The sequence below is a fragment of the Anarhichas minor genome, unplaced genomic scaffold (assembly GCF_050575085.1).
Source record: "Anarhichas minor isolate MPS153535 unplaced genomic scaffold, ASM5057508v1 ptg000017l, whole genome shotgun sequence".
Lineage (NCBI taxonomy): Eukaryota > Metazoa > Chordata > Actinopteri > Perciformes > Anarhichadidae > Anarhichas > Anarhichas minor.
In genome coordinates, this window is record NW_027466463.1 from 532,635 (window position 1) to 555,270 (window position 22,636).

The following is a 22,636-nucleotide window of genomic DNA, read 5'->3' on the forward strand; positions in this document are numbered from 1 at the left end:
GTTTCTAATTTTTTTTAGAATGTTTGAATCTTTTTATAATGTTTGAATCTTTTTTAGAATTTTTTATAATGTTTGAATCTTTTTTATAATGTTTGAATCGTTTTTAGAATGTTTGAATCTTTTTTAGAATTTTTTGGAATGTTTGAATCTTATTTTAGAATGTTTGAATCTTATTTTAGAATGTTTGAATCTTATTTTAGAATGTTTGAATCGTTTTTAGAATGTTTGAATCTTTTTAGAATGTTTGAATCGTTTTTAGAATGTTTGAATCGTTTTTAGAATGTTTGAATCTTTTTTAGAATGTTTGAATCGTTTTTAGAATGTTTGAATCTTTTTAGAATGTTTGAATCGTTTTTAGAATGTTTGAATGTTTTTTAGAATGTTTGAATCGTTTTTAGAATGTTTGAATCTTTTTTAGAATTTTTTAGAATGTTTGAATCGTTTTTAGAATGTTTGAATCTTTTTAGAATGTTTGAATCTTTTAAGAATGTTTGAATCGTTTTTAGAATGTTTGAATGTTTTTTAGAATGTTTGAATCGTGAAGAGAGCGTGAACAGATAGAGCGAGCATGAAGAGAGCGTGAACAGGAAGAGCGATTCAATCATTCTAACGAAACTAAACCAGTTCATTAATTAACATTCCAATAATAAGAAAATATTGATATATTGATTGATTCTGTTTCCCTTTTTACCGTTACCCACATCTTTGTATGCATCTCTTCTTCAATCTTGCCTTTTTCTCACATATTTCTCAAGTGAAAAAGCAGCAGTGTCCTCTGCCTTTTGGAGAGAGAAGTGAAAAAACTTACAGCACCTGGTATTCCCAGGCGGTCTCCCATCCAAGTACTAATCAGGCCCGACTCTGCTTAGCTTCCCAGATCGGACGAGATCAGGCGCGAACAGAGAGGTATGGCCGTAAGCAAGTTTGTCTCCAACACATAGTTCTTTAAAACCTACAACAGTAGGTCAATATTAAAACGTTAACGAAACTAAACCAGTTCATTAATTAACATTCCAATAATAAGAAAATATTGATATATTGATTGATTCTGTTTCCCTTTTTAACGTTACCCACATCTTTGTATGCATCTCTTCTTCAATCTTGCCTGTTTCTCATATTTCTCAAGTGAAAAAGCAGCAGTGTCCTCTGCCTTTTGGAGAGAGAAGTGAAAAAACTTACAGCACCTGGTATTCCCAGGCGGTCTCCCATCCAAGTACTAACCAGGCCCGACTCTTAAAAGTACCAGTAACTAAAAGTACGAGTAGCAGAAACCAAAAGTACCAGTAGCAGTAACTAAAAGTAGCAGTAGCAGTAACTGAAAGTACCAGTAGTAGTAACCAAAAGTGCCAGTAGCAGTAACTAAAAGTACCAGCAGTAGTAACCAAAAGTACCAGTAGCAGTAACTAAAAGTACCAGTAGTAGTAACCAAAAGTACCAGTAGTAGTAACTAAAAGTAGTAACTAAAAGTACCAGTAGCAGTAACCAAAAGTACCAGTAGCAGTAACTAAAAGTACCAGCAGCAGTAACTAAAAGTACCAGCAGCAGAAACTAAAAGTACCAGTAGTAGTAACCAAAAGTACCAGTAGTAGTAACTCAAAGTAGTAACTAAAAGTACTAGCAGCAGCAACCAAAAGTACCAGTAGCAGTAACTAAAAGTACCAGTAGTAGTAACCAAAAGTACCAGTAGTAGTAACTAAAAGTACCAGCAGCAGTAACTAAAAGTACCAGTAGCAGTAACTAAAAGTACCAGTAGAAGTAACTAAAAGTACCAGTAGCAAGAACTAAAAGTGCCAGTAGAAGTAACCAAAAGTAGTAACTAAAAGTACCAGTAGCAGTAACCAAAAGCACCAGTAGCAGTAACTAAAAGTACCAGTAGTAGTAACCAAAAGTACCAGTAGCAGTAACTAAAAGTACCAGCAGCAGTAACTAAAAGTACCAGCAGCAGTAACTAAAAGTACCAGTAGTAGTAACCAAAAGTACCAGTAGTAGTAACTAAAAGTACCAGCAGCAGTAACTAAAAGTACCAGGAGCAGGAACTAAAAGCACCAGTAGTAGTAACCAAAAATACCAGTAGTAGTAACTAAAAGTACCAGCAGCAGTAACTAAAAGTACCAGCAGCAGTAACTAAAAGTGCCAGTAGCAGTAACTAAAAGTACCAGTAGCAGTAACCAAAATTACTAGTAGTAGTATCTAAAAGTACCAGCAATAGTAATCAAAAGTACCAGTAGCAGTAACCAAAAGTACCGAGGAGTAACCAAAAGTACCAGTAGTAGTAACCAAAAGTACCAGTAGCAGTAACTAAAAGTACCAGAAGTAGTAACTAAAAGTACCAGTAGTAGTAACTAAAAGTACCAGTAGCAGTAACTAAAAGTACCAGTAGTAGTAACTAAAAGTACCAGAAGTAGTAACTAAAAGTCCAGCAGTAGTAACTAAAAGTACCAGCAGCATTAACTAAAAGTACCAGTAGTAGTAACTAAAAGTACCAGTAGCAGTAATTAAAAATACCAGTAGCAGTAAGTAAAAGTACCATTAGCAGTAACCAAAAGTCCCAATAGTAGAAACTAAAAGAACCAGTAGCAGTAACTAAAAGTACCAGCAGCAGTAACTGAAAGTACCAGTAGCAGTAACTAAAAGCACCAGTAGTAGTAACCAAAAATACCAGTAGTAGTAACCAAAAGTACCAGAAGTAGTAACTAAAAGTACCAGTAGTAGTAACTAAAAGTACCAGTAGCAGTAACTAAAAGTACCAGTAGTAGTAACTAAAAGTACCAGAAGTAGTAACTAAAAGTCCAGCAGTAGTAACTAAAAGTACCAGCAGCATTAACTAAAAGTACCAGTAGTAGTAACTAAAAGTACCAGTAGCAGTAATTAAAAATACCAGTAGCAGTAAGTAAAAGTACCATTAGCAGTAACCAAAAGTCCCAATAGTAGAAACTAAAAGAACCAGTAGCAGTAACTAAAAGTACCAGCAGCAGTAACTGAAAGTACCAGTAGCAGTAACTAAAAGCACCAGTAGTAGTAACCAAAAATACCAGTAGTAGTAACCAAAAGTACCAGTAGTAGTAACTAAAAGTACCAGCAGCAGTAACCACAAGTACCAGTAGCAGTAACTATAAGTACCAGTAGCAGTAACTAAAAGTACCAGTAGTAGTAACCAAAAGTACCAGTAGTAGTAACCAAAAGTACCAGTAGTAGTAACCAAAAGTACCAGTAGTAGTAGTAACTAAAAGTACCAGTAGCAGCAACCAAAAGTACCAGTAGCAGTAACTAAAAGTACCAGTAGCAGTAACCAAAAGTACCAGTAGTAGTAACTAAAAGTACGAGTAGTAGTAACCAAACATACCAGCAGCAGTAACTAACAGTACCAGCAGCAGTAACTAAAACTACCAGTAGCAGTAACCAAAAGAACCAGTAGCAGTAACTAAAAGTACCAGTAGCAGTAACTAAAAGTGCCAGCAGCAGTAACCAAAATAACCAGTAGCAGTAACTAAAAGTACCAGTAGCAGTAACTAAAAGTGCCAGCAGCAGTAACTAAAAGTGCCAGTAGCAGTAGCTAAAAGTACCAGTTACTAAAAGTACCAGTAGCAGTAACTAAAATTACCAGTAGCAGTAACTAAACGTACCACTTGCACTAACTAAAAGTACCAGCAGCAGTAACTAAAAGTACCAGTAGCAGTAACTAAAAAGTACCAGTTGCAGTAACTAAAAGTACCAGCAGCAGTAACTAAAAAGTACCAGTAGCAGTAACTAAAAGTGCCAGTAGCAGTAACTAAAAATACCAGTCGCAGTAACTAAAAATAACAGCAGCAGTAACTAAAAGTACCAGTAGAAGTAACCAAAAGTACCAGTAGTAGTAACTAAAAGTACCAGTAGCAGTAACTAAAAGTGCCAGCAGCAGTAACTAAAAGTGCCAGTAGCAGTAACTAAAAGTACGAGTAGTAGTAACCAAACATACCAGCAGCAGTAACTAACAGTACCAGTAGCAGTAACTAAAAGTGCCAGCAGCAGTAACCAAAAGAACCAGTAGCAGTAACCAAAAGTACCAGTAGCAGTAACTAAAAGTACCAGTAGCAGTAACCAAAAGTACCAGTAGTAGTAACTAAAAGTACGAGTAGTAGTAACCAAACATACCAGCAGCAGTAACTAACAGTACCAGCAGCAGTAACTAAAACTACCAGTAGCAGTAACCAAAAGAACCAGTAGCAGTAACTAAAAGTACCAGTAGCAGTAACTAAAAGTGCCAGCAGCAGTAACCAAAAGAACCAGTAGCAGTAACTAAAAGTACCAGTAGCAGTAACTAAAAGTGCCAGCAGCAGTAACTAAAAGTGCCAGTAGCAGTAGCTAAAAGTACCAGTAACTAAAAGTACCAGTAGCAGTAACTATAATTACCAGTAGCAGTAACTAAACGTACCACTTGCACTAACTAAAAGTACCAGCAGCAGTAACTAAAAGTACCAGTAGCAGTAACTAAAAAGTACCAGTTGCAGTAACTAAAAGTACCAGCAGCAGTAACTAAAAAGTACCAGTTGCAGTAACTAAAAGTACCAGCAGCAGTAACTAAAAGTGCCAGTAGCAGTAACTAAAAATACCAGTAGCAGTAACTAACAATAACAGCAGCAGTAACTAAAAGTACCAGTAGAAGTAACCAAAAGTACCAGTAGTAGTAACTAAAAGTACCAGTAGCAGTAACTAAAAGTATCAGCAGCAGTAACCAAAAGTACCAGTAGCAGTAACTTAAAGTACCAGCAGCAGTATCTAAAAGTACCAGTAGTAGTAACCAAAAGTACCAGTAGCAGTAACCAAAAGTACCAGTAGTAGTAACTAAAAGTACGAGTAGTAGTAACCAAACATACCAGCAGCAGTAACTAACAGTACCAGCAGCAGTAACTAAAACTACCAGTAGCAGTAACCAAAAGAACCAGTAGCAGTAACTAAAAGTACCAGTAGCAGTAACTAAAAGTGCCAGCAGCAGTAACTAAAAGTGCCAGTAGCAGTAACTAAAAGTACCAGTAGTAGTAACTAAAAGTACCAGCAGCAGTAACCAAAAGCACCAGTAGTAGTAACTAAAAGTACCAGTAGCAGTAACTAAAACTACCAGTAGCAGTAACCAAAAGAACCAGTAGCAGTAACTAAAAGTACCAGTAGTAGTAACCAAAAGTACCAGTAGCAGTTACTAAAAATACCAGTAGCAGTAACTAAAAGTACCAGTAGCAGTAACTAAAAGTACCAGCAGCAGTAACCAAAAGTACCAGTAGTATTAACCAACAGTACCATTAGCAGTAAATAAAAATACCAGAAGCAGTAACTAAAAGTACCAGTAGCAGTAACTAAAAGTACCAGCAGCAGTAACTAAAAGTACCAGCAGCAGTAACCAAAAGTACCAGTAGTATTAACCAAAAGTACCAGAAGTATTAACTAAAAATATCAGCAGCAGTAACTAAAAGTACTAGTAGCAGTAACCAAAAGTACCAGTAGCAGTAACTAAAAGTATCAGCAACAGTAACTAAAAGTACCAGTAGTATTAACCAAAAGTACCAGTAGCAGTAACTAAAAGTACCAGTCGTGACCAAAAGTACCAGTAGTAGTAACCAAAAGTACCAGTAGTAGTAACCAAAAGTACCAGTAACAGTAACTTAAAGTAGCATTAGCAGTAACTAAAAGTGCCAGTAGCAGTAACTAAAAGTACCAGTAGTAGTAACTAAAAGTACCAGCAGCAGTAACCAAAAGCACCAGTAGTAGTAGTAACTAAAAGTACCAGTAGCAGCAACCAAAAGTACCAGTAGTAGTAACCAAAAGTACCAGTAGTAGTAACCAAAAGTACCAGTAACAGTAACTTAAAGTAGCAGTAGCAGTAACTAAAAGTGCCAGTAGCAGTAACTTAAAGTACCAGCAGCAGTATCTAAAAGTACCAGTAGTAGTAACCAAAAGTACCAGTAGTAGTAGTAACTAAAAGTACCAGTAGCAGCAACCAAAAGTACCAGTAGCAGTAACTAAAAGTGCCAGCAGCAGTAACTAAAAGTGCCAGTAGCAGTAACTAAAAGTACGAGTAGTAGTAACCAAACATACCAGCAGCAGTAACTAACAGTACCAGTAGCAGTAACTAAAAGTGCCAGCAGCAGTAACCAAAAGAACCAGTAGCAGTAACCAAAAGTACCAGTAGCAGTAACTAAAAGTACCAGTAGCAGTAACCAAAAGTACCAGTAGTAGTAACTAAAAGTACGAGTAGTAGTAACCAAACATACCAGCAGCAGTAACTAACAGTACCAGCAGCAGTAACTAAAACTACCAGTAGCAGTAACCAAAAGAACCAGTAGCAGTAACTAAAAGTACCAGTAGCAGTAACTAAAAGTGCCAGCAGCAGTAACCAAAAGAACCAGTAGCAGTAACTAAAAGTACCAGTAGCAGTAACTAAAAGTGCCAGCAGCAGTAACTAAAAGTGCCAGTAGCAGTAGCTAAAAGTACCAGTAACTAAAAGTACCAGTAGCAGTAACTATAATTACCAGTAGCAGTAACTAAACGTACCACTTGCACTAACTAAAAGTACCAGCAGCAGTAACTAAAAGTACCAGTTGCAGTAACTAAAAAGTACCAGTTGCAGTAACTAAAAGTACCAGCAGCAGTAACTAAAAAGTACCAGTTGCAGTAACTAAAAGTACCAGCAGCAGTAACTAAAAGTGCCAGTAGCAGTAACTAAAAATACCAGTAGCAGTAACTAACAATAACAGCAGCAGTAACTAAAAGTACCTGTAGAAGTAACCAAAAGTACCAGTAGTAGTAACTAAAAGTACCAGTAGCAGTAACTAAAAGTATCAGTAGCAGTAACCAAAAGTACCAGTAGCAGTAACTTAAAGTACCAGCAGCAGTATCTAAAAGTACCAGTAGTAGTAACCAAAAGTACCAGTAGCAGTAACCAAAAGTACCAGTAGTAGTAACTAAAAGTACGAGTAGTAGTAACCAAACATACCAGCAGCAGTAACTAACAGTACCAGCAGCAGTAACTAAAACTACCAGTAGCAGTAACCAAAAGAACCAGTAGCAGTAACTAAAAGTACCAGTAGTAGTAACCAAAAGTACCAGTAGCAGTTACTAAAAATACCAGTAGCAGTAACTAAAAGTACCAGTAGCAGTAACTAAAAGTACCAGCAGCAGTAACCAAAAGTACCAGTAGTATTAACCAACAGTACCATTAGCAGTAAATAAAAATACCAGAAGCAGTAACTAAAAGTACCAGTAGCAGTAACTAAAAGTACCAGCAGCAGTAACTAAAAGTACCAGCAGCAGTAACCAAAAGTACCAGTAGTATTAACCAAAAGTACCAGAAGTATTAACTAAAAATATCAGCAGCAGTAACTAAAAGTACTAGTAGCAGTAACCAAAAGTACCAGTAGCAGTAACTAAAAGTATCAGCAACAGTAACTAAAAGTACCAGTAGTATTAACCAAAAGTACCAGTAGCAGTAACTAAAAGTACCAGTCGTGACCAAAAGTACCAGTAGTAGTAACCAAAAGTACCAGTAGTAGTAACCAAAAGTACCAGTAACAGTAACTTAAAGTAGCATTAGCAGTAACTAAAAGTGCCAGTAGCAGTAACTAAAAGTACCAGTAGTAGTAACTAAAAGTACCAGCAGCAGTAACCAAAAGCACCAGTAGTAGTAGTAACTAAAAGTACCAGTAGCAGCAACCAAAAGTACCAGTAGTAGTAACCAAAAGTACCAGTAGTAGTAACCAAAAGTACCAGTAACAGTAACTTAAAGTAGCAGTAGCAGTAACTAAAAGTGCCAGTAGCAGTAACTTAAAGTACCAGCAGCAGTATCTAAAAGTACCAGTAGTAGTAACCAAAAGTACCAGTAGTAGTAGTAACTAAAAGTACCAGTAGCAGCAACCAAAAGTACCAGTAGCAGTAACTAAAAGTACCAGTAGCAGTAACCAAAAGTACCAGTAGTAGTAACTAAAAGTACGAGTAGTAGTAACCAAACATACCAGCAGCAGTAACTAACAGTACCAGCAGCAGTAACTAAAACTACCAGTAGCAGTAACCAAAAGAACCAGTAGCAGTAACTAAAAGTACCAGTAGCAGTAACTAAAAGTGCCAGCAGCAGTAACCAAAAGAACCAGTAGCAGTAACTAAAAGTACCAGTAGCAGTAACTAAAAGTGCCAGCAGCAGTAACTAAAAGTGCCAGTAGCAGTAGCTAAAAGTACCAGTTACTAAAAGTACCAGTAGCAGTAACTAAAATTACCAGTAGCAGTAACTAAACGTACCACTTGCACTAACTAAAAGTACCAGCAGCAGTAACTAAAAGTACCAGTAGCAGTAACTAAAAAGTACCAGTTGCAGTAACTAAAAGTACCAGCAGCAGTAACTAAAAAGTACCAGTAGCAGTAACTAAAAGTGCCAGTAGCAGTAACTAAAAATACCAGTCGCAGTAACTAAAAATAACAGCAGCAGTAACTAAAAGTACCAGTAGAAGTAACCAAAAGTACCAGTAGTAGTAACTAAAAGTACCAGTAGCAGTAACTAAAAGTGCCAGCAGCAGTAACTAAAAGTGCCAGTAGCAGTAACTAAAAGTACGAGTAGTAGTAACCAAACATACCAGCAGCATTAACTAACAGTACCAGTAGCAGTAACTAAAAGTGCCAGCAGCAGTAACCAAAAGAACCAGTAGCAGTAACCAAAAGTACCAGTAGCAGTAACTAAAAGTACCAGTAGCAGTAACCAAAAGTACCAGTAGTAGTAACTAAAAGTACGAGTAGTAGTAACCAAACATACCAGCAGCAGTAACTAACAGTACCAGCAGCAGTAACTAAAACTACCAGCAGCAGTAACCAAAAGAACCAGTAGCAGTAACTAAAAGTACCAGTAGCAGTAACTAAAAGTGCCAGCAGCAGTAACTAAAAGTGCCAGTAGCAGTAGCTAAAAGTACCAGTAACTAAAAGTACCAGTAGCAGTAACTAAAATTACCAGTAGCAGTAACTAAACGTACCACTTGCACTAACTAAAAGTACCAGCAGCAGTAACTAAAAGTACCAGTAGCAGTAACTAAAAAGTACCAGTTGCAGTAACTAAAAGTACCAGCAGCAGTAACTAAAAAGTACCAGTTGCAGTAACTAAAAGTACCAGCAGCAGTAACTAAAAGTGCCAGTAGCAGTAACTAAAAATACCAGTAGCAGTAACTAACAATAACAGCAGCAGTAACTAAAAGTACCAGTAGAAGTAACCAAAAGTACCAGTAGTAGTAACTAAAAGTACCAGTAGCAGTAACTAAAAGTACCAGTAGCAGTAACCAAAAGTACCAGTAGCAGTAACTTAAAGTACCAGCAGCAGTATCTAAAAGTACCAGTAGTAGTAACCAAAAGTACCAGTAGCAGTAACCAAAAGTACCAGTAGTAGTAACTAAAAGTACGAGTAGTAGTAACCAAACATACCAGCAGCAGTAACTAACAGTACCAGCAGCAGTAACTAAAACTACCAGTAGCAGTAACCAAAAGAACCAGTAGCAGTAACTAAAAGTACCAGTAGCAGTAACTAAAAGTACCAGTAGTAGTAACTAAAAGTACCAGCAGCAGTAACCAAAAGCACCAGTAGTAGTAACTAAAAGTACCAGTAGCAGTAACTAAAAATACCAGTAGCAGTAACTAAAAATAACAGCAGCAGTAACTAAAAGTACCAGTAGAAGTAACCAAAAGTACCAGTAGTAGTAACTAAAAGTACCAGTTGCAGTAACTAAAAGTACCAGTAGCAGTAACCAAAAGTACCAGTAGCAGTAACTTAAAGTACCAGCAGCAGTATCTAAAAGAACCAGTAGCAGTAACCAAAAGTACCAGTAGCAGTAACTAAAAGTACCAGCAGCAGTAACTAAAAGTGCCAGTAGCAGTAACTAAAAGTACCAGTAGTAGTAACTAAAAGTACCAGCAGCAATAACCAAAAGCACCAGTAGTAGTAACTAAAAGTACCAGTAGCAGTAACTAAAAATACCAGTAGCAGTAACTAAAAGTACCAGTAGCAGTAACTAAAAAGTACCAGTTGCAGTAACTAAAAGTACCAGCAGCAGTAACTAAAAAGTACCAGTAGCAGTAACTAAAAGTACCAGTAGCAGTAACCAAAAGTACCAGTAGCAGTAACTAAAAGTACCAGCAGCAGTAATTAAAAATACCAGTTGCAGTAAGTAAAAGTACCAGTAGCAGTAACCAAAAGTACCAGTAGCAGTAACTTAAAGTACCAGCAGCAGTATCTAAAAGTACCAGTAGTAGTAACCAAAAGTACCAGTAGCAGTAACCAAAAGTACCAGTAGTAGTAACTAAAAGTACGAGTAGTAGTAACCAAACATACCAGCAGCAGTAACTAACAGTACCAGCAGCAGTAACTAAAAGTACCAGTAGCAGTAACTAAAAGTACCAGCAGCAGTAATTAAAAGTACCAGCAGCAGTAACTAAACGTACCAGTCGCACTAACCAAAAGTACCAGTAGTAGTAACTAAAAATACCAGTAGCAGTAACTAAAAGTACATGTAGCAGTAACTAAAAGTACCAGTAGTAGTAACCAAACGGACCAGTAGCAGTAACTAAAAATACCAGTAGCAGTAACTAAAAGTACCAGTAGCAGTAACTAAAAGTACCAGCAGCAGTAACCAAAAGTACCAGTAGTATTAACCAAAAGTACCATTAGCAGTAACTAAAAGTACCAGTCGTGACCAAAAGTACCAGTAGCAGTAACTACAAGTACCAGTAGTAGTAACTAAAAGTACCATTAGCAGTAACTACAAGTACCAGTAGTAGTAACCACAAGTACCAGTAGTAGTAACCAAAAGTACCATTAGCAGTAACCAAAAGTACCAGTAGCAGTAACTAAAAGTACCAGTAGTAGTAACTACAATTACCAGTAGTAGTAACTAAAAGTACCATTAGCAGGAACTAAAAGTACCAGTAGTAGTAACCAAAAGTACTAGTAATAGTAACTAAAAGTACCAGTAGCAGTAACTAAAAGTAGCAGTAGCAGTAACTTAAAGTACCAGCAGCAGTAACTTAAAGTACCAGTAGCAGTAACCAAATGTACCAGTAGCAGTAACTAAAAGTACCAGTAGCAGTAACCAAAAGTACCAGTAGCAGTAACCAAAAGTACCAGTAGTAGTAACCAAAAGTACCAGTAGTAGTGGTAACTAAAAGTACCAGCAGCAGTAACTAAAAGTACCAGTAGCAGTAACCAAAAGTACCAGTAGTAGTGACCAAAAGTACCAGTAGCAGTAACTAAAAGTACCAGCAGCAGTAATTAAAAGTACCAGCAGCAGTAACTAAACGTACCAGTCGCACTAACCAAAAGTACCAGTAGTAGTAACTAAAAATACCAGTAGCAGTAACTAAAAGTACATGTAGCAGTAACTAAAAGTACCAGTAGTAGTAACCAAAATTACCAGTAGCAGTAACTAAAAATACCAGTAGCAGTAACTAAAAGTACCAGTAGCAGTAACTAAAAGTACCAGCAGCAGTAACCAAAAGTACCAGTAGTAGTAACCAAAAGTACCAGTAGCAGTAACTAAAAATACCAGTAGCAGTAACCAAAAGTACCAGTAGCAGTAACTAAAAGTACCAGCAGCAGTAACCAAAAGTACCAGTAGTAGTAACCAAAAGTACCAGTAGCAGTAACCAAAAGTACCAGTAGTAGTAACCAAAAGTACCAGTAGCAGTAACTAAAAGTACCAGTAGGAGTAACCAAAAGTACCAGTAGCAGTAACCAAAAGTACCAATAGTATTAACTAAAAGTACCAGTAGTAGTAAATAAAAGTACCAGTAGTAGTAACTAAAAGTACCATTAGCAGTAACCAAAAGTACCAGTAGCAGTAACTACAAGTACCAGTAGTAGTAACTAAAAGTACCATTAGCAGTAACTACAAGTACCAGTAGTAGTAACCACAAGTACCAGTAGTAGTAACCAAAAGTACCATTAGCAGTAACCAAAAGTACCAGTAGCAGTAACTACAAGTACCAGTAGTAGTAACTACAATTACCAGTAGTAGTAACTAAAAGTACCATTAGCAGCAACCAAAAGTACCAGTAGCAGTAACTAAAAGTACCAGTAGCAGTAACCAAAAGTACCAGTAGTAGTAACTAAAAGTACGAGTAGTAGTAACCAAACATACCAGCAGCAGTAACTAACAGTACCAGCAGCAGTAACTAAAACTACCAGTAGCAGTAACCAAAAGAACCAGTAGCAGTAACTAAAAGTACCAGTAGCAGTAACTAAAAGTGCCAGCAGCAGTAACTAAAAGTGCCAGTAGCAGTAGCTAAAAGTACCAGTTACTAAAAGTACCAGTAGCAGTAACTAAAATTACCAGTAGCAGTAACTAAACGTACCACTTGCACTAACTAAAAGTACCAGCAGCAGTAACTAAAAGTACCAGTAGCAGTAACTAAAAAGTACCAGTTGCAGTAACTAAAAGTACCAGCAGCAGTAACTAAAAAGTACCAGTAGCAGTAACTAAAAGTGCCAGCAGCAGTAACTAAAAGTGCCAGTAGCAGTAGCTAAAAGTACCAGTTACTAAAAGTACCAGTAGCAGTAACTAAAATTACCAGTAGCAGTAACTAAACGTACCACTTGCACTAACTAAAAGTACCAGCAGCAGTAACTAAAAGTACCAGTAGCAGTAACTAAAAAGTACCAGTTGCAGTAACTAAAAGTACCAGCAGCAGTAACTAAAAAGTACCAGTAGCAGTAACTAAAAGTGCCAGTAGCAGTAACTAAAAATACCAGTCGCAGTAACTAAAAATAACAGCAGCAGTAACTAAAAAGTACCAGTTGCAGTAACTAAAAGTACCAGCAGCAGTAACTAAAAGTGCCAGTAGCAGTAACTAAAAATACCAGTAGCAGTAACTAACAATAACAGCAGCAGTAACTAAAAGTACCAGTAGAAGTAACCAAAAGTACCAGTAGTAGTAACTAAAAGTACCAGTAGCAGTAACTAAAAGTACCAGTAGTAGTAACTAAAAGTACGAGTAGTAGTAACCAAACATACCAGCAGCAGTAACTAACAGTACCAGCAGCAGTAACTAAAACTACCAGTAGCAGTAACCAAAAGAACCAGTAGCAGTAACTAAAAGTACCAGTAGCAGTAACTAAAAGTACCAGTAGTAGTAACTAAAAGTACCAGCAGCAGTAACCAAAAGCACCAGTAGTAGTAACTAAAAGTACCAGTAGCAGTAACTAAAAATACCAGTAGCAGTAACTAAAAATAACAGCAGCAGTAACTAAAAGTACCAGTAGAAGTAACCAAAAGTACCAGTAGTAGTAACTAAAAGTACCAGTTGCAGTAACTAAAAGTACCAGTAGCAGTAACCAAAAGTACCAGTAGCAGTAACTTAAAGTACCAGCAGCAGTATCTAAAAGAACCAGTAGCAGTAACCAAAAGTACCATTAGCAGTAACCAAAAGTACCAGTAGCAGTAACTAAAAGTACCAGTAGTAGTAACTACAATTACCAGTAGTAGTAACTAAAAGTACCATTAGCAGGAACTAAAAGTACCAGTAGTAGTAACCAAAAGTACTAGTAATAGTAACTAAAAGTACCAGTAGCAGTAACTAAAAGTAGCAGTAGCAGTAACTTAAAGTACCAGCAGCAGTAACTTAAAGTACCAGTAGCAGTAACCAAATGTACCAGTAGCAGTAACTAAAAGTACCAGTAGCAGTAACCAAAAGTACCAGTAGCAGTAACCAAAAGTACCAGTAGTAGTAACCAAAAGTACCAGTAGTAGTGGTAACTAAAAGTACCAGCAGCAGTAACTAAAAGTACCAGTAGCAGTAACCAAAAGTACCAGTAGTAGTGACCAAAAGTACCAGTAGCAGTAACTAAAAGTACCAGCAGCAGTAATTAAAAGTACCAGCAGCAGTAACTAAACGTACCAGTCGCACTAACCAAAAGTACCAGTAGCAGTAACTAAAAAGTACCAGTTGCAGTAACTAAAAGTACCAGCAGCAGTAACCAAAAGTACCAGTAGTAGTAACCAAAAGTACCAGTAGCAGTAACTAAAAGTACCAGTAGGAGTAACCAAAAGTACCAGTAGCAGTAACCAAAAGTACCAATAGTATTAACTAAAAGTACCAGTAGTAGTAAATAAAAGTACCAGTAGTAGTAACTAAAAGTACCATTAGCAGTAACCAAAAGTACCAGTAGCAGTAACTACAAGTACCAGTAGTAGTAACTAAAAGTACCATTAGCAGTAACTACAAGTACCAGTAGTAGTAACCACAAGTACCAGTAGTAGTAACCAAAAGTACCATTAGCAGTAACCAAAAGTACCAGTAGCAGTAACTACAAGTACCAGTAGTAGTAACTACAATTACCAGTAGTAGTAACTAAAAGTACCATTAGCAGCAACCAAAAGTACCAGTAGCAGTAACTAAAAGTACCAGTAGCAGTAACCAAAAGTACCAGTAGTAGTAACTAAAAGTACGAGTAGTAGTAACCAAACATACCAGCAGCAGTAACTAACAGTACCAGCAGCAGTAACTAAAACTACCAGTAGCAGTAACCAAAAGAACCAGTAGCAGTAACTAAAAGTACCAGTAGCAGTAACTAAAAGTGCCAGCAGCAGTAACCAAAATAACCAGTAGCAGTAACTAAAAGTACCAGTAGCAGTAACTAAAAGTGCCAGCAGCAGTAACTAAAAGTGCCAGTAGCAGTAGCTAAAAGTACCAGTTACTAAAAGTACCAGTAGCAGTAACTAAAATTACCAGTAGCAGTAACTAAACGTACCACTTGCACTAACTAAAAGTACCAGCAGCAGTAACTAAAAGTACCAGTAGCAGTAACTAAAAAGTACCAGTTGCAGTAACTAAAAGTACCAGCAGCAGTAACTAAAAAGTACCAGTAGCAGTAACTAAAAGTGCCAGTAGCAGTAACTAAAAATACCAGTCGCAGTAACTAAAAATAACAGCAGCAGTAACTAAAAGTACCAGTAGAAGTAACCAAAAGTACCAGTAGTAGTAACTAAAAGTACCAGTAGCAGTAACTAAAAGTGCCAGCAGCAGTAACTAAAAGTGCCAGTAGCAGTAACTAAAAGTACGAGTAGTAGTAACCAAACATACCAGCAGCAGTAACTAACAGTACCAGTAGCAGTAACTAAAAGTGCCAGCAGCAGTAACCAAAAGAACCAGTAGCAGTAACCAAAAGTACCAGTAGCAGTAACTAAAAGTACCAGTAGCAGTAACCAAAAGTACCAGTAGTAGTAACTAAAAGTACGAGTAGTAGTAACCAAACATACCAGCAGCAGTAACTAACAGTACCAGCAGCAGTAACTAAAACTACCAGTAGCAGTAACCAAAAGAACCAGTAGCAGTAACTAAAAGTACCAGTAGCAGTAACTAAAAGTGCCAGCAGCAGTAACTAAAAGTGCCAGTAGCAGTAGCTAAAAGTACCAGTAACTAAAAGTACCAGTAGCAGTAACTATAATTACCAGTAGCAGTAACTAAACGTACCACTTGCACTAACTAAAAGTACCAGCAGCAGTAACTAAAAGTACCAGTAGCAGTAACTAAAAAGTACCAGTTGCAGTAACTAAAAGTACCAGCAGCAGTAACTAAAAAGTACCAGTTGCAGTAACTAAAAGTACCAGCAGCAGTAACTAAAAGTGCCAGTAGCAGTAACTAAAAATACCAGTAGCAGTAACTAACAATAACAGCAGCAGTAACTAAAAGTACCAGTAGAAGTAACCAAAAGTACCAGTAGTAGTAACTAAAAGTACCAGTAGCAGTAACTAAAAGTATCAGTAGCAGTAACCAAAAGTACCAGTAGCAGTAACTTAAAGTACCAGCAGCAGTATCTAAAAGTACCAGTAGTAGTAACCAAAAGTACCAGTAGCAGTAACCAAAAGTACCAGTAGTAGTAACTAAAAGTACGAGTAGTAGTAACCAAACATACCAGCAGCAGTAACTAACAGTACCAGCAGCAGTAACTAAAACTACCAGTAGCAGTAACCAAAAGAACCAGTAGCAGTAACTAAAAGTACCAGTAGCAGTAACTAAAAGTGCCAGCAGCAGTAACTAAAAGTGCCAGTAGCAGTAACTAAAAGTACCAGTAGTAGTAACTAAAAGTACCAGCAGCAGTAACCAAAAGCACCAGTAGTAGTAACTAAAAGTACCAGTAGCAGTAACTAAAACTACCAGTAGCAGTAACCAAAAGAACCAGTAGCAGTAACTAAAAGTACCAGTAGTAGTAACCAAAAGTACCAGTAGCAGTTACTAAAAATACCAGTAGCAGTAACTAAAAGTACCAGTAGCAGTAACTAAAAGTACCAGCAGCAGTAACCAAAAGTACCAGTAGTATTAACCAACAGTACCATTAGCAGTAAATAAAAATACCAGAAGCAGTAACTAAAAGTACCAGTAGCAGTAACTAAAAGTACCAGCAGCAGTAACTAAAAGTACCAGCAGCAGTAACCAAAAGTACCAGTAGTATTAACCAAAAGTACCAGAAGTATTAACTAAAAATATCAGCAGCAGTAACTAAAAGTACTAGTAGCAGTAACCAAAAGTACCAGTAGCAGTAACTAAAAGTATCAGCAACAGTAACTAAAAGTACCAGTAGTATTAACCAAAAGTACCAGTAGCAGTAACTAAAAGTACCAGTCGTGACCAAAAGTACCAGTAGTAGTAACCAAAAGTACCAGTAGTAGTAACCAAAAGTACCAGTAACAGTAACTTAAAGTAGCATTAGCAGTAACTAAAAGTGCCAGTAGCAGTAACTAAAAGTACCAGTAGTAGTAACTAAAAGTACCAGCAGCAGTAACCAAAAGCACCAGTAGTAGTAGTAACTAAAAGTACCAGTAGCAGCAACCAAAAGTACCAGTAGTAGTAACCAAAAGTACCAGTAGTAGTAACCAAAAGTACCAGTAACAGTAACTTAAAGTAGCAGTAGCAGTAACTAAAAGTGCCAGTAGCAGTAACTTAAAGTACCAGCAGCAGTATCTAAAAGTACCAGTAGTAGTAACCAAAAGTACCAGTAGTAGTAGTAACTAAAAGTACCAGTAGCAGCAACCAAAAGTACCAGTAGCAGTAACTAAAAGTACCAGTAGCAGTAACCAAAAGTACCAGTAGTAGTAACTAAAAGTACGAGTAGTAGTAACCAAACATACCAGCAGCAGTAACTAACAGTACCAGCAGCAGTAACTAAAACTACCAGTAGCAGTAACCAAAAGAACCAGTAGCAGTAACTAAAAGTACCAGTAGCAGTAACTAAAAGTGCCAGCAGCAGTAACCAAAAGAACCAGTAGCAGTAACTAAAAGTACCAGTAGCAGTAACTAAAAGTGCCAGCAGCAGTAACTAAAAGTGCCAGTAGCAGTAGCTAAAAGTACCAGTTACTAAAAGTACCAGTAGCAGTAACTAAAATTACCAGTAGCAGTAACTAAACGTACCACTTGCACTAACTAAAAGTACCAGCAGCAGTAACTAAAAGTACCAGTAGCAGTAACTAAAAAGTACCAGTTGCAGTAACTAAAAGTACCAGCAGCAGTAACTAAAAAGTACCAGTAGCAGTAACTAAAAGTGCCAGTAGCAGTAACTAAAAATACCAGTCGCAGTAACTAAAAATAACAGCAGCAGTAACTAAAAGTACCAGTAGAAGTAACCAAAAGTACCAGTAGTAGTAACTAAAAGTACCAGTAGCAGTAACTAAAAGTGCCAGCAGCAGTAACTAAAAGTGCCAGTAGCAGTAACTAAAAGTACGAGTAGTAGTAACCAAACATACCAGCAGCATTAACTAACAGTACCAGTAGCAGTAACTAAAAGTGCCAGCAGCAGTAACCAAAAGAACCAGTAGCAGTAACCAAAAGTACCAGTAGCAGTAACTAAAAGTACCAGTAGCAGTAACCAAAAGTACCAGTAGTAGTAACTAAAAGTACGAGTAGTAGTAACCAAACATACCAGCAGCAGTAACTAACAGTACCAGCAGCAGTAACTAAAACTACCAGTAGCAGTAACCAAAAGAACCAGTAGCAGTAACTAAAAGTACCAGTAGCAGTAACTAAAAGTGCCAGCAGCAGTAACCAAAAGAACCAGTAGCAGTAACTAAAAGTACCAGTAGCAGTAACTAAAAGTGCCAGCAGCAGTAACTAAAAGTGCCAGTAGCAGTAGCTAAAAGTACCAGTTACTAAAAGTACCAGTAGCAGTAACTAAAATTACCAGTAGCAGTAACTAAACGTACCACTTGCACTAACTAAAAGTACCAGCAGCAGTAACTAAAAGTACCAGTAGCAGTAACTAAAAAGTACCAGTTGCAGTAACTAAAAGTACCAGCAGCAGTAACTAAAAAGTACCAGTAGCAGTAACTAAAAGTGCCAGTAGCAGTAACTAAAAATACCAGTCGCAGTAACTAAAAATAACAGCAGCAGTAACTAAAAGTACCAGTAGAAGTAACCAAAAGTACCAGTAGTAGTAACTAAAAGTACCAGTAGCAGTAACTAAAAGTGCCAGCAGCAGTAACTAAAAGTGCCAGTAGCAGTAACTAAAAGTACGAGTAGTAGTAACCAAACATACCAGCAGCATTAACTAACAGTACCAGTAGCAGTAACTAAAAGTGCCAGCAGCAGTAACCAAAAGAACCAGTAGCAGTAACCAAAAGTACCAGTAGCAGTAACTAAAAGTACCAGTAGCAGTAACCAAAAGTACCAGTAGTAGTAACTAAAAGTACGAGTAGTAGTAACCAAACATACCAGCAGCAGTAACTAACAGTACCAGCAGCAGTAACTAAAAGTACCAGTAGCAGTAACTAAAAGTACCAGCAGCAGTAATTAAAAGTACCAGTAGCAGTAACTAAAAGTACCAGCAGCAGTAATTAAAAATACCAGTTGCAGTAAGTAAAAGTACCAGTAGCAGTAACCAAAAGTACCAGTAGCAGTAACTTAAAGTACCAGCAGCAGTATCTAAAAGTACCAGTAGTAGTAACCAAAAGTACCAGTAGCAGTAACCAAAAGTACCAGTAGTAGTAACTAAAAGTACCAGTAGCAGTAACTAAAAGTACCAGCAGCAGTAATTAAAAGTACCAGCAGCAGTAACTAAACGTACCAGTCGCACTAACCAAAAGTACCAGTAGTAGTAACTAAAAATACCAGTAGCAGTAACTAAAAGTACATGTAGCAGTAACTAAAAGTACCAGTAGTAGTAACCAAACGGACCAGTAGCAGTAACTAAAAATACCAGTAGCAGTAACTAAAAGTACCAGTAGCAGTAACTAAAAGTACCAGCAGCAGTAACCAAAAGTACCAGTAGTATTAACCAAAAGTACCATTAGCAGTAACTAAAAGTACCAGTCGTGACCAAAAGTACCAGTAGCAGTAACTACAAGTACCAGTAGTAGTAACTAAAAGTACCATTAGCAGTAACTACAAGTACCAGTAGTAGTAACCACAAGTACCAGTAGTAGTAACCAAAAGTACCATTAGCAGTAACCAAAAGTACCAGTAGCAGTAACTAAAAGTACCAGTAGTAGTAACTACAATTACCAGTAGTAGTAACTAAAAGTACCATTAGCAGGAACTAAAAGTACCAGTAGTAGTAACCAAAAGTACTAGTAATAGTAACTAAAAGTACCAGTAGCAGTAACTAAAAGTAGCAGTAGCAGTAACTTAAAGTACCAGCAGCAGTAACTTAAAGTACCAGTAGCAGTAACCAAATGTACCAGTAGCAGTAACTAAAAGTACCAGTAGCAGTAACCAAAAGTACCAGTAGCAGTAACCAAAAGTACCAGTAGTAGTAACCAAAAGTACCAGTAGTAGTGGTAACTAAAAGTACCAGCAGCAGTAACTAAAAGTACCAGTAGCAGTAACCAAAAGTACCAGTAGTAGTGACCAAAAGTACCAGTAGCAGTAACTAAAAGTACCAGCAGCAGTAATTAAAAGTACCAGCAGCAGTAACTAAACGTACCAGTCGCACTAACCAAAAGTACCAGTAGTAGTAACTAAAAATACCAGTAGCAGTAACTAAAAGTACATGTAGCAGTAACTAAAAGTACCAGTAGTAGTAACCAAAATTACCAGTAGCAGTAACTAAAAATACCAGTAGCAGTAACTAAAAGTACCAGTAGCAGTAACTAAAAGTACCAGCAGCAGTAACCAAAAGTACCAGTAGTAGTAACCAAAAGTACCAGTAGCAGTAACTAAAAATACCAGTAGCAGTAACCAAAAGTACCAGTAGCAGTAACTAAAAGTACCAGCAGCAGTAACCAAAAGTACCAGTAGTAGTAACCAAAAGTACCAGTAGCAGTAACCAAAAGTACCAGTAGTAGTAACCAAAAGTACCAGTAGCAGTAACTAAAAGTACCAGTAGGAGTAACCAAAAGTACCAGTAGCAGTAACCAAAAGTACCAATAGTATTAACTAAAAGTACCAGTAGTAGTAAATAAAAGTACCAGTAGTAGTAACTAAAAGTACCATTAGCAGTAACCAAAAGTACCAGTAGCAGTAACTACAAGTACCAGTAGTAGTAACTAAAAGTACCATTAGCAGTAACTACAAGTACCAGTAGTAGTAACCACAAGTACCAGTAGTAGTAACCAAAAGTACCATTAGCAGTAACCAAAAGTACCAGTAGCAGTAACTACAAGTACCAGTAGTAGTAACTACAATTACCAGTAGTAGTAACTAAAAGTACCATTAGCAGCAACCAAAAGTACCAGTAGCAGTAACTAAAAGTACCAGTAGCAGTAACCAAAAGTACCAGTAGTAGTAACTAAAAGTACGAGTAGTAGTAACCAAACATACCAGCAGCAGTAACTAACAGTACCAGCAGCAGTAACTAAAACTACCAGTAGCAGTAACCAAAAGAACCAGTAGCAGTAACTAAAAGTACCAGTAGCAGTAACTAAAAGTGCCAGCAGCAGTAACTAAAAGTGCCAGTAGCAGTAGCTAAAAGTACCAGTTACTAAAAGTACCAGTAGCAGTAACTAAAATTACCAGTAGCAGTAACTAAACGTACCACTTGCACTAACTAAAAGTACCAGCAGCAGTAACTAAAAGTACCAGTAGCAGTAACTAAAAAGTACCAGTTGCAGTAACTAAAAGTACCAGCAGCAGTAACTAAAAAGTACCAGTAGCAGTAACTAAAAGTGCCAGTAGCAGTAACTAAAAATACCAGTCGCAGTAACTAAAAATAACAGCAGCAGTAACTAAAAAGTACCAGTTGCAGTAACTAAAAGTACCAGCAGCAGTAACTAAAAGTGCCAGTAGCAGTAACTAAAAATACCAGTAGCAGTAACTAACAATAACAGCAGCAGTAACTAAAAGTACCAGTAGAAGTAACCAAAAGTACCAGTAGTAGTAACTAAAAGTACCAGTAGCAGTAACTAAAAGTACCAGTAGTAGTAACTAAAAGTACGAGTAGTAGTAACCAAACATACCAGCAGCAGTAACTAACAGTACCAGCAGCAGTAACTAAAACTACCAGTAGCAGTAACCAAAAGAACCAGTAGCAGTAACTAAAAGTACCAGTAGCAGTAACTAAAAGTACCAGTAGTAGTAACTAAAAGTACCAGCAGCAGTAACCAAAAGCACCAGTAGTAGTAACTAAAAGTACCAGTAGCAGTAACTAAAAATACCAGTAGCAGTAACTAAAAATAACAGCAGCAGTAACTAAAAGTACCAGTAGAAGTAACTAAAAGTACCAGTAGCAGTAACTAAAAGTATCAGTAGCAGTAACCAAAAGTACCAGTAGCAGTAACTTAAAGTACCAGCAGCAGTATCTAAAAGTACCAGTAGTAGTAACCAAAAGTACCAGTAGCAGTAACCAAAAGTACCAGTAGTAGTAACCAAAAGTACCAGTAGCAGTAACTAAAAGTACCAGTAGGAGTAACCAAAAGTACCAGTAGCAGTAACCAAAAGTACCAATAGTATTAACTAAAAGTACCAGTAGTAGTAAATAAAAGTACCAGTAGTAGTAACTAAAAGTACCATTAGCAGTAACCAAAAGTACCAGTAGCAGTAACTACAAGTACCAGTAGTAGTAACTAAAAGTACCATTAGCAGTAACTACAAGTACCAGTAGTAGTAACCACAAGTACCAGTAGTAGTAACCAAAAGTACCATTAGCAGTAACCAAAAGTACCAGTAGCAGTAACTACAAGTACCAGTAGTAGTAACTACAATTACCAGTAGTAGTAACTAAAAGTACCATTAGCAGCAACCAAAAGTACCAGTAGCAGTAACTAAAAGTACCAGTAGCAGTAACCAAAAGTACCAGTAGTAGTAACTAAAAGTACGAGTAGTAGTAACCAAACATACCAGCAGCAGTAACTAACAGTACCAGCAGCAGTAACTAAAACTACCAGTAGCAGTAACCAAAAGAACCAGTAGCAGTAACTAAAAGTACCAGTAGCAGTAACTAAAAGTGCCAGCAGCAGTAACCAAAATAACCAGTAGCAGTAACTAAAAGTACCAGTAGCAGTAACTAAAAGTGCCAGCAGCAGTAACTAAAAGTGCCAGTAGCAGTAGCTAAAAGTACCAGTTACTAAAAGTACCAGTAGCAGTAACTAAAATTACCAGTAGCAGTAACTAAACGTACCACTTGCACTAACTAAAAGTACCAGCAGCAGTAACTAAAAGTACCAGCAGCAGTAACTAAAAAGTACCAGTAGCAGTAACTAAAAGTGCCAGTAGCAGTAAC

At 37.2% G+C, this 22,636-nt stretch overlaps 1 non-coding gene across 1 annotated transcript; it reads right to left on the reverse strand.

The window, feature by feature from the left end:
- Positions 1-801: 801 nt before the first annotated feature.
- On the reverse strand, positions 802-920 carry LOC142952168 (5S ribosomal RNA). The gene has a single exon (XR_012954652.1). It is a non-coding gene; the product is annotated as a 5S ribosomal RNA (ribosomal RNA).
- Between the last annotated feature and the right edge of the window lie 21,716 nt (positions 921-22,636).